This window comes from Manis pentadactyla, chromosome 7, assembly GCF_030020395.1.
Source record: "Manis pentadactyla isolate mManPen7 chromosome 7, mManPen7.hap1, whole genome shotgun sequence".
In the NCBI taxonomy this organism is placed as follows: Eukaryota; Metazoa; Chordata; class Mammalia; order Pholidota; family Manidae; genus Manis; species Manis pentadactyla.
In genome coordinates, this window is record NC_080025.1 from 91246929 (window position 1) to 91259491 (window position 12563).

The window sequence follows — 12563 nt, forward strand, 5'->3', positions numbered from 1 at the left end:
AGAGCTTCCCGCTTTTCCATTCCTATCCCTTTTGCTGCTCGCTCCTGGCTTCCAAAACCCGCATTTGGGTTGGGTTTGGTGGTGGGAGAGCCGCCTTGAGTTTGAGGACAGTTCTGCAAAAAATAGCATGATCCGAAACTGACAAGGTGGCATATGGATGGTGTGAGTCTTGATTAGCTCTACGTGCTCTTGTGATTTTAATTGAAATCACCCAGTGAATATTAACAGGATATCCGCAGCTTCCGAAGTTTGTTTTGTGCTTAGAAAAGGGACGCCTTTTTTTTTTGTCTGGAGGGCGGGGAGAATTTTGCACATGCTTGATGCTTTTTCCATGTGTCTCTTTTTATTAATATCCTAACTCCATTTTAAGCAAAACCCTCCAGTAAATAAGCGAGCCACCAGCCAAGTCGTCTCTTTCCCTGCCAACCAGCGTGGCCCTTTTAGCTTTAAGGCTGCAGTCTTTCTGAGATTTTAGAGGCGCAATTCTGGGTGAACAGGAAGGTGGGAGAGCAGGCTGCAGTCTATTGGTTGCCTACCATGTCCCAGGTTTTACATACATGATCTCATTCGTCATTCTGACAACCATTCGAGGCAAGGGGCATTGTCTAAGTTTTATACATAACAGACCAAAAAGCGTTTTAATAAGTTTACATAGCTGGTAGGTGGCGAGTCAGAAGTGGAATCCAGATCTTTCCGCAAGCTTCTCTACCAGGCGGAAGAAACTTGCTCTTTTGTCATCATCCCACCATCCTAGTTTTTCTCCCTTCTATAAATACACCTGGCGTTTTATAGTACCCACCCTGAAAACAAACCCAGCCCCCCTGCATTAGAGGAGAGCGAGGCCATCTGTGCAAGATTAAGTTACATCCTTGGAACAGAGAGGTTGTCCTATGGTCACTAACAGGAGAGGCCGGGTAATTTTACCATTCCTGTTCGTTTGTATGTGAACATGATTGCAAAGCTTTGCAGACAGACAAAAACTGAAATAGAGTATGCTTTTTGGCTAGTTAGTAGGAATCTCATCGATATGGTACCTAGTGGTAGACTTGTGGGAAAAAATTGTAGAACACCTGGTGATTCAGCCCCTTGTAATTGGAGATCCATGTCAAGTTTCAGATCAGAATTCACTGTTGTGTCACTTGGGGCGTGCTTATCACATTGATTGTTTATTAAGTAAATGCTGACCAATTCTCCAGGTATTTTATTTGTATGAGTGGCCTGCTTGGAACTTTATAGATTCCCCATTTAGTGCCCTGACTTCTACCCCAACCCTCCAATGATTTAGTCACCTAATCACCAGACACCAAACCTTACAGTGTCTGCTTAAGACACAGAAGAATGTCTCCTTGGCTTACTTACTTGACTGAGGGGTCAATATAGGTTAATGTGCAACATAAGTTTTTTTTTTAAAGGCAAGCTATTTTAAATCTAGTTCTGTTGCTTTCAAGATGTCATTTTGAGTTGTACTTACTATCAGGGAAGTGAGGAGCAAGTTGATTGTAAAAGAACCTATTAAGACTTTTATCTATTCTAAATTATTGACCTTCAAATGTGTTCTGTTGATTTTAAAAGCTATGGAGTAAAAATTAATTAATTGAAAATTCACAGGATTATAAAAATGGTTAGTTCTTTTCAATCCTAGACATTTTGGACAAAGCATATTTCTTAAAATGAAGCAGTGTCTGGCTCCTCTACACCATGAACAGGCTTAAATAAATTCAGCATTTTAAGTTGGAGGTTGTGTGAAAGGCAAAAATAGAACTGGATATTAAAAAGATGCTGCAATTGTGCCACTGCTGTTATGTGAACTCTGTTACTTCCCTGGTCTCTCGCTCAATGTTTTGAGATGAGAATTGTGCAGTGGTCAGGGGCAAGGTTGAGGCAGGAAACTTGGGAGACATTTTTTTTTAAAGCACGAATAGGAGGACCCAATCTTACTTGGGTCACTGCCTCTAAAATATGCTCAAAGTTGCAGGATTGGGTTTGAGGTGGTTTCTATAACTGCTAGTAAAACCAGGTAGTGACAGGTGTAAAGGTCATGGCCTGCTTTAAGTGTCATCCCTGTTGTGATTTCTTGAGGAACTTAGGACTCTAGCAGCCAAGCTGTCCACATGCTCGAGTGGCCTGCTGATGAGCCTAAGATTAGAGTAGAATTCATGATCAGTCCAGAAAATGTGTCACTAAAATAGGTCAGAAGGAACATTTTACTTCTTACAGACTTTTGATCTCTAGCCAAAGGTACAGTTGATTTCTGTTGTGTCTATGGTCTGGTTGTTTAAACTAATAGGACCCCTAATACTGAACAACTTTTAAGTTAGTGTAGTGTGTATAAACAGTTTATAGTTATGGGACAAAAAAGAAAAAGCTACAATCTCTTCCTGCACCTTCATATTATAAGAAAGAGAATGACTTGCTTTAGAACTTCTGCATTTAAAGAAACTACAGTTTTCTTCACTTAGCTATTTATTGTATGTCTACTGTGTGCAACGCTCTGCTGTCAGTCTGGGAATGCAACAGTAAACCAAACTGGGCTTTAAAATCAGTATGCCTTTATGAAGTCTCTTTTATTTACTGCCTTTTCAACATATGATCTTGAGCATTATTCAGTCAATAAATATATTATTTGCCTACTGTGCGCACTCTTCTGAGAACTGTGGGAAATAACCAACACATTCAGAGGCAAACACCTAACTCTGAAGACAAGCTCTAAGTTGGGATTCATGAAGTGGGAAAATTAAATGCTGTTTAAGAAAAAGACTGAATATAGGTGCCATCAAATTTAGGGTTAGAGGAGATCTTTGTGAGTTAGGGAAGTTGGGGAAGTGAAAACGGGTATGGTCAGACTGGGGGGATGTAGAAATAGCATGGGTCTTCTTGTTTGGGATATAAACACAAACGAAAACTACTTTGGGAAAATGGTCTATTTTTAATAGTTTAAAATAATTTTGAAAATATTTTGACAAAATGAAAAACAACTTTAAAAATCTAGTTATGTTGTGGGGAATGTTAGGAAATATGAAGTGTTATATTAAAATGTTACATTTTGAAGATTTTTAATACATCTCCTTTTTCTTCTTAAGCAGAGAAAAAAGGAATTGTGCTGATTTTATATTTATGTATAAAAATTGTTTTAATTAGGAATGTAAGGAATAGAAAATAACTTGTGACCTTAAATGAGAAAAGTGATTTCAGAAGCTTCAGTTTTGTTTCTTTTTCCATATTTGTTCTTCTTAAATCTTTCCAAGTTAATTTCTGTTGATTTTTTTTGGCAGTTTGTTTTCCCCTATACCTTTGATTGTTTTGGGAAAAATTCCCATGCAGTATCAAAAATTATACTAATTTACATCCATTTGAAGACACACATTGATTTACATTTTAATATCTCTAAAATTGGGATTGTCTTAAAATAGGTAAAAACTACCGTACTTAAAGTTTGAAACATATATTTTTGTAAATTATGAGAAGAAGAACTGGATTCAGGAAGAAAACCAAATTTGAATACCAGCTCTACAATTTGCTTGGAATTTAACCTTGGACAAACAGCATACTTCATTTGCACTTCATTTTTTTAAAAATTTATAAGCTGGTGATGATATTTTTCATTTTTTCCTCACGGGGTTGTTTGGATAAAGTGAAAGAATGTGGATAAATGCTTTGGATGCACTACAGAAAAAAAGATTAAGTTATTAGAGCTTCAAGTGAAAGAAGTTGAATTATTTTAAATTTCTGAATTAGATACTTGCATGTTATAATGAAAAGATTTTCAAGGTTTTGGTATTTCTAACACTTACAGATTAGGGTTAAGTGGGCCTTATGAGGCAAGAGTTCATACCCTCAAAATAATAGTATTAATCTTTAAATTGTAAGAAAAGAAATTGAGGTGTGGTAAACATAAATTAGAAGTGATATACGTGTACATTTTTTTGAGTCCTATTCTAGTCATCAGAGTGCTGAATAGTTATAATTTTGTTCAGTCTCAACTCCAAAATCAATGAAAAACTCTAGTAGTTTAGCGCCCCCCCATAAAACTACATATTGTAATTGCTTTCAAATTATTGCATTTGGCATTTTGCAAAATTATGATAATCATTTCTCAAATTATTGTTTAATATTTTAATGTGTGGTTAGGTTTATGTTATTTCTCTGCCCTTGTTCAAACTACAGAAGGAATTTAAAGTGTTTAAGTGGTTGCTAAATATTTACTTATATTTTGAATTTAAAAATGATTCACTATTTGCAGAACCTGGAATTTTCACATGATGCTATTGTGCTGATGTTTATACTCTGCCTTTGTGCCAAATGTTTTTATAGAATTTCCCAATTTGTGATTTAAAAACACAGTAACAAAAATGTACCATTTATGTTTGCCATTTCTCACTTGAAACAAGGTTATTGACTTTCACGAAGTTTAACACTTTGATTAAAAGGGAATTACAAAGAAAGAAACAACTCATTTTGGGGAAAATTGTATTTCAGCCCATATTTGAAAAGTGAGATTTGAACCTCTCAGTGGCTGAATTTACATACAGGTTTTAGGTGGTTTAAAAGTGGACCATTGTTCTGCCAGACACATTTGAATTACTGGTGAAGGCAGGCTACACAGAGGATTCCCCATACATTTTGCCCTTTGTTGCCTTCCTTGTTTGCTGAGTTCATCCTCTGCCCACAACCTAAACCTTGCTTTGCCTTTGTAAAGAAACACAAATAATGCCTCCTATTTCTTTGATCAGAAGAATGATTTCCTTAAATTTTCACATTGGAATATTAATACCTGAGTACCATTGCAGACTGAGTAAGGATTCAGGGAAAGGAGGAAGGCCTGTGATTTTTTTTTTTAAACATTTTTTAAAGCTTCCTAGCTAATTCTGAAATATGGCGAGGGCTGAGAACCAGTGTGATAAGATGCTGCTTTACCTTGCCATTGACCATGCAGAGGCCCCGTATTGCACATAGCTTTGTGTTTGCTTTTCCTCCCACAGACCATTAACCTTTCGTTGGCAGACATCGCGGCTGGCTTTGTTGCAGCCATCAGTGTGTAGCTTTATTTATTTTTTTCCAGGCAGAGCCTATCTTTCTCAATACTTCTTGAATTGCATTAACAGAATTGGCTACCCCCTTTTCACCAGAAGTAAAATATACCTAATGAAAACTTACATACAAATGATAATTTGACTAAAGTAAACCTAGAGACAGCCAAATATTTTAAAACATGGAAGTTAGTATTGGGTTAAAAATAATAAGTAGGCATTGCTTTTATCTATCTACTGTAGAATCTAATATGCTTTTTCTTCTATTTTTGGCCAACCTTTCATATGCTTCTGAGGTTTTCCTGTAACATTTCCCATGAACAAATCCACTTCCTGTAAAATTGTACCATAATCCTAGTTGGCTAGGGTTCTTTATATTATTAGTCTAATATGAATGTGTTACAAGGTGAACCCAAATACTTTTGTTCACTCTGATAGTAAATATTAATTGAGCATCAACAGCAGTGAATAAAACAAACCGAAACATCCTGCCTTGGTGGATCTTACATTTATGGGGAAAGATAGATGATAAGCAGATAAGTAAATAAATTATACATCATATTAAAGGGTAAAAAAGTGCTATGGAGGAAAGTGGAGTAAGAAGAATGAGGAGTGGTGGGGCAGGTCAGGGAGGGTATGTCCGTAGTTTTGTATGTGGTGGTCAGAATGAGCCTGCTTAGGAAGACAGCACTGCAACAGACTTGCAGGAGATGAAGGACAAATAGCTGGGAAAAGTGTTCCAGGGACTGGCCTTTGGAAAGTTCCTGGGAGGAGTGTTCTTGGTTTATGCGAGACAGAGAGGAGACCAGTGTGGCTTGGACAGAGTGAGCAAGGGGTGGAGTGGTAGGAAGTGAGCCAGAGAAGGTCTGCCCAGTTTATGAACGGCTCTGTAAGGGAGCACTGTGAGGGCTTTTGCATGAGGAAGTTGGGAGCCACTGGTGGCTTTGGGCCTGATTTTTATTTAAAAGACTGCATAGCTACTGAATTGAGAATGGATTATAGATGGCAAAAATGGGAGCAGTGAGATCAGATACAAAGCTATTGCAGTAATTTATGTAAGAGATGATGGGGACTGGACCACTTTGATAGCAATAGAAGTAAGAGAAACAGATTTTGGGTGAATTTTGAAGGTGGGACCAACAATTTTCCTGATGGATTGGAATTGGGGGTGAGAAAAAGATGAGTCAGATTAGCCGTGATTCCGACTTAAGTACCTGGTAGGGTGGTAGGGTGGTCTGCTATTTAATAGGAATGGGGAAGACTGGGGCTGGAGCAGGCTTGGGAGGAGGAAAGTAAGGGGCTCAGGATCAGATGTGATGCCAGTCAATACCCAGGTTGAAGGTCAAGTAGCAGTTAGACTAACAACAATGGATTTTAGGGGAGAGAATCGCTGGAGGTTTAAATTCAGAGAGCCACTAACAGAGAGCATGGTATTTTGAGTTGATACTAGGTGAAATCAACAATCTAGTGAGAATCGATGGAGAAGGGCAGTGGTCTGCAGGTTGAACGAAGGACACTCTTAAGAGTTTTGGGAGGCCAGGAGGATTCAGCAAGGCAGTCTGAGAAGGAATGCCTGGATGAGTAGGGGAAAAATTTGGTAGAGCTTGTTGTCCTAGAAGCCAAGTGTCAATCGTTGTAAGGAGGCAGAATTGAATATGTGGGTCAAATGCCAAGTAAGATGAGGATTAAAACTTGATTCTTAAAGTGATCCTTGAAGAACTCATTGAAAAGAACAATTACCCTTTCATTTTTCACAGAATAGACTATCTGCCCCTCAACAGTAAGGACCATGTCGTAATCACTTCTGCTTTCCTGTGTGCCCAGCACGGCCCTGGCCTAGGGTTGGCATTATTTAAATGAAGGAAAGAATCAGTGCAGGGCTGTTCTGCCCACAACTGCAGTTTCCAGAACTGCTCCAAAGATGGATGCGGTAGGGTGGGGTTGGCTGTGGGTGCCCCCTCAAACTAGTTATCCTTGGAAAATAATGAATCTCTTACTTTTGATTTCCTTTGAATAGTTTCTTCCTAGCAGATACTATATACCATGCATTTTGTGCCTAGTAATATAAAATAATCTGCTTGGTACCATGGAGAACATAAAGAAGAAAAATATGAGACAGAGCCCTTCAGGCCTCCTAGTGTCATTTGAAAAATGAAAATGAAACAAAGAGCTGAGGTCTTACATCAACACTAAATGTCTGGATCTTTAGCAATATTTAGATTATTTCTAGAATTAACAGATTTTTAGCCAGATGTTTGGCATCAGAGACACACACACTTGATCATAGCTGCGTTGTTCTTCAGTGCTTCATATTAGGCAGAAGTTCAGAGGGAGAGTCTGTGTTTAAGTATATGAATGTTTAAGGCAGAGGGAACAGAGTCCAGGGCCTTTGTATCCTTCATGTGTCTGTGGATGCTGGGTTACATTTCTGTGGCTTAGTCCTTCAAAATCTTACTACAGTTCTACATTTCTCACTCTCCACTACCATCACAACTTCTCTCTTGCTTTAGTGCTGGCAGAACATTTTTGAATAATCAGCTACAAAATCAAATCCAGTTTTTTCAAAAGTTCTATAGTTCTCTTTCATCCCCAAAGCAGTTCCCTTCCTGGTAGAATTTGGATGCTCAAAAGCTTTTGCCTGTCCTTAATGTGTGATGAGCAATATCATGAATTTTTTCACTAAGCAGTGTATTTTGAGTACTTCTGTACCAGGCACCTAGCCAGGTGCTGTGAATATTGATCAACATGGGCCATGACTGTGTACACTTAAAGCGTAGCAGGCTTGTTAGAAGAATCCAAAGTATGGCTGGAAGTGGAAGTGGGGAGTAGTAGCTAATGAATTACCTCTAGAGGTGATGCAGGACCTTACAGCCTTGGGTTTGTCAGCCTGGGATTCGGACTTTATTCCAAGATTAGAAACAAAAGATAGCCAACATGGAATGACCTGATCTTACTGGCTTTAAAATCAAGACTGTCAGAGACCACCATACTGGGAAGAGAGCCCAGCTATAGGTAGTAGAAACCCAGCAACTGCCTCTTAAAATAGTAAACTTTATAATTTTCATGTGGCAAGATATCTGGAGCAGGTATGAAATTCAAACTTGTTTTCAAGGTCCCCTTTCCATCTCTTTTCCTGTCCCATCCTTGGGTATGTGACTTTCTTCCTTGTCAGCAAATTACGTTTGCATCTCTAGGTATCATGATTTGTGCCATGGCAAAAGGCTGATACTGTAAAATGCTGTCCCTTATAAAGCTGTATTTTTTTGGAGGGGATCAGTATATATATGTACACACACACACACACACATGTGAACCAATCACCAAATTCAAGACCTCAAGCATATCCATTATCCTCCAGAGTTTCCTAATCATTTTTTCATCACTCCCTCCTGCCATACAACCCCTGCTCCCAACCTGCAGGCAACCACTGACCTGCTCAGCTCAGTAAAATTTAGGCTGGAATTAAATTTGGTAAGCCTAGGGAGGGTGTTTGCTGAAAAAAGATGCCTAGGACATTTCTCTGGCTCATTGATTCCCTTCCAGTTTTGTCCTTTTCAGCTAAAAGAAAGAGCTCATATTTTTTAAAAAGCCCATTGACAAGGTGAAGAGTTTAGAGTTAAGTCTAGGAAGGGAAGGGCCCACAGTTGTGAAGGTCACTGCAAGTTTGTTACAATTAAAATTTTTATGATCAATACTTGCAAGATTGCTCGAGCTTATAGTAGCCAAAATTTTTCATGACTTACTGAGGAGCTCAAAGAATGTATTGGGGAGATATTAGAAACTCTTGAAAGAATAACAGTGGGATATTTAATAGTTGGGTCATCAAGTATGGCTGGGTCAAGGGGCTCAGAATAGGTCAGAACTCTCCTGCTCCTTCTATCCACTCCTCACCTCAGCTGCCTTCTGCTTAGAAACTTTTTGTTGCTAGGTCTTCCCATGTGCAAGATGTTCATTGGCAGAATCAGTCTTCATTATCCTTATAGCTTACTCTGCCAGAGGAACACATTTTTCCCCCCTTTCAATCCCTGTATTATATGTGACATACCGAGTCTGGGTTTATGGATCTAACCCATGGACCAATCATATATAGGAGGGTGTGCATCCACGATACATAGGCCCAAGACTTGTGTGTCTGTTGCTGGTGGTGGTTGGAGGGAGCCAATGAGACACTATAATGAATAGTTTTGCAAGAGGTGTATGAGCTGGGTTTTAAAGCAATGTATGTCCACTACAGAGGTAATTCCTTCTCTGGGTGGCAATTTGTCTGTTTCTATTCCTAATTCTACAATATTCTAGGAGCTCCATCATTTGACAGGCTTAGTATAGTGGCTTGATACTTCAACATCCACCTAAGGTAGATTATAAAGACTGTTACGCACAACATATTTTTTTCCTCATTCTCTAAAGGCATTGCATGTATTGGTGCAAAAGGTGCATAATACATGCTTATTAGTTTTAAACAACTGTATTTGCTAAAGTGATCTCTTCATACTGAGTAGAATTTCTTGCTCCCTTATTCCAGGCAATGCACCATGTGCTTGTGTGTGAGTGTAGGCGGATGTGACAAAGTTTCTAGGCTGGGTACAAGAAAAATGAATAAGCTAGCATTTGGTAGTTAACTAACAGAAATGCACTGAATAGAGGACTTTGTTGTTCTTTTATACATGACTGTTGTCTCACAGGGAGTAAGTTCAAAGGAAGCTCTTCACACACGTATCAATCTGGCTATAAAGCAAGAGCTACAATTTCTTACACATTATCTTTAGCATTATGTCTCAGTGTTAAAAATTACTTAAATATATTGCCAGGCACTATGATATTGTCCTGCAGGGAGAAAAAAAGTGCACGAAGCCAAAGGTTTGCCACTGTTCTGCCTCCGTATCGTTGGACGTGTCACTGTGCTACTCTGATTCACCGCCTGTAAAATGAAGGGGATACGTAAGTTCACGGGCCAGGTCGCTTTGTGCCTTGGTGTCTTGTGAGTTTGTGCTGTTGCGTGATCCTTGGCTGAGGACGGCTGTGCCCCCTCCTCTCGTGATGTCCGGTCTCCTGGCCTTCATCAGAACCTCTCCTTGTGCACAATACTGCTTTTGCTGCCACCTCCTCTTGGGATTTGCCTGGGGAGGTGGTGCCAGTTGTGGACACTTTTACAGTCTCTCTTTGGCATGCCTTTTCCATCATGGCTCTCGTAATTTCTCTCCTAAGAGCTCTTTTTATTATGATATACTTTACTTTGTCTCAAAGAGAAAACAGGAAAGGTTGGCTCTTCCTGCTCATAGAAACATTGCTATCAACGAGTTAACAGATCCATAATCTGTTTTTATCAGCATTATGTCTCCCAAAGGAAGGAAACTATTTGTCATAGGTCTAAATTTACTTTCTGTTACAATTGGTCTTATAAGGAAACTGTTGTCGTTATTGAACAAATGGTTCTTGCAGTTCTTTTGTCTACCAAGTTGTAGTGACAAACTTAGGCTTAATTAATTATACAGTGAGAATTGATTTTTTTGGAATCAATAATTTTTAGATCACTAGTTTGGGAGACTTCATATAATCTCATTCTCTTCAAAATTACAAACCAGCCATAACATGTAATTACCATGCTTCAGAGGTAAATTGTTCCATTATTATCTTTAGATGTCTCCTTTTCAGTAAAAATTAAAGGAACACTGATAATCAAACCTAACTAGCAGCATAGCATAAACCTTTAGATGTTATCTCTAATTTAAAAAGTTAATTATTGGGGGATTTTTTTATTACAGATTTTTTTAAACATCTCATGCACAGAAAATAATATGGTAGATGCTTGTGAACCAAAAGACTGGTGTTAGAGACACCAGCCATACACAAGAAAACATATTTGCAATTTTTTTAAATTAAAACAATCTGGCATATTTTTGGGTTTTGTCAGAAAATTGAGTAACTCAAATAAGTTTGTTCAGACAGTTTTACCATTATAATAAATGCAAAATTCATTTTGGATTATCTGTGTTCTCTTCCACCTTACAAATGAGAATGTATGTTTGTGTGTGTTTGCACATGTGTGTGTGCTTATGAGTTGGGTATGAGAAGAGGAAAATAGGGTGGTGTGTTTCACATGTGAGAATACCCAAGTGTGACAGACCTAGAGCTTTGCTTTCTGTGATAAACCACCTAGTGCGCAGGCACTTACCCATAAGCACCTGAGTGAACCCCCTGGGGTGGGGTGGTTTTGGTTGGAGGCCAAAACCTCAATGTAGATTTCTTACATTTGTGTTATAATGAACCCTGAGGTAACTCCTGGTTACCTCCTGGGTCTTAGTGGGCCTCTGGCCAACCATGTTGGTGGTCTGGAAGCCATGCTGGGCTTTTTGACATCTTGTTTGGCCCTGATAAGGTAGGAGACTGAACCATAAACACGAGGGGTTTTGGTTGAGTTCTGCCATCTGGTGTCAAGGGGGTAGGTGGAGTGGGGGAGGACCTTGTCCAGGACAGGGAGGGACCCACTCATGTCAGCCTAGCAACCTGACAGCAGGAAAGGGGCTGTTACATTTTCAAGGCTGGTTTTATTTAGGAAACATCCATGCACAGAAAATAGTATGGTAGATGCTTGTGAACCAAAAGATTTATTTCAGAAATGCCAGTGGTTTTTTTTTTCACATTTTCCTCTTTTTAAGAAGTTCACTCTCCTAAAATCAATCTCATTCTCATGCATTTCATATATTTATGACAATTTGACCTATTAATCAACCAAGAATATATTGTATTGTTCTTTGTGTTTTAAAAGTTTACATATATGATGTTTTATCATTCGCCCAGTTTGTTCGTTTATGTTTTGAAATTTATCAATTTGATAGAAACAGATCAAAATCATTTGTATTCTACTGTGTGATCACAACAGAGTTTATGAATTCCCTAGTCATGGTATTTGAGGTTGTTTTCAATTTTTTTACTATTGCAAACAAAGCTACAGCAAAAACCTGATGTATGTCTAGTTGGGGGGATGGGTGTTTCCTTTGGGTATTAACCTAGGAGCAGAACTGCTGGTTTAGTAAGGGATACATGTCTTTAATTTTCCTAGGTGCTGCCAAATTGCTCTGTAAAGTGGCTACAGCAGTTTACACTTCTCAAAAGTGAGTTCTAGATTCTTCATATCCTTGGTATCATCAGGATTAATTTTTGCCGGTCTAGTGCATGTAAGGTGGAATCTCATTGTTCTAATTTTTGTTTTCCTGATGTATAAGATTGAACATTTTTCTGGTACTGATGGCCTATCAGATTCATCTTCAGTAAACTACCTCTTATTATCTTTGACCACTTTTCAGTGTGCTTTTTATCCTTTTGAACTGATTTGTAGGTATTCTTTTAATATATATGTGCTGCAAATCCCTTCTCCTGGTCCCAGGCTTATCCTAATGTTTTTCTGGTGTTTTTATTGTATAGAATTAAAACGTTTTAATGGGAGGTATAGTGTGGTAGGTGAACACAGAATCTGTAGCCTAACAGTCTGGGTTTCTATCCCAGTTGTATCCCTTCCTTGTTGTGTAACCTCAGGCA

The 12563-nt window shown here is 38.6% G+C and overlaps 1 protein-coding gene across 1 annotated transcript in view; it reads left to right on the top strand.

Moving 5' to 3' along the window:
* The window catches only part of TSPAN13 (tetraspanin 13), a 29461-nt gene that overhangs the window by 588 nt on the left and 16310 nt on the right, over positions 1 to 12563 (top strand). The window lies entirely within an intron of this gene.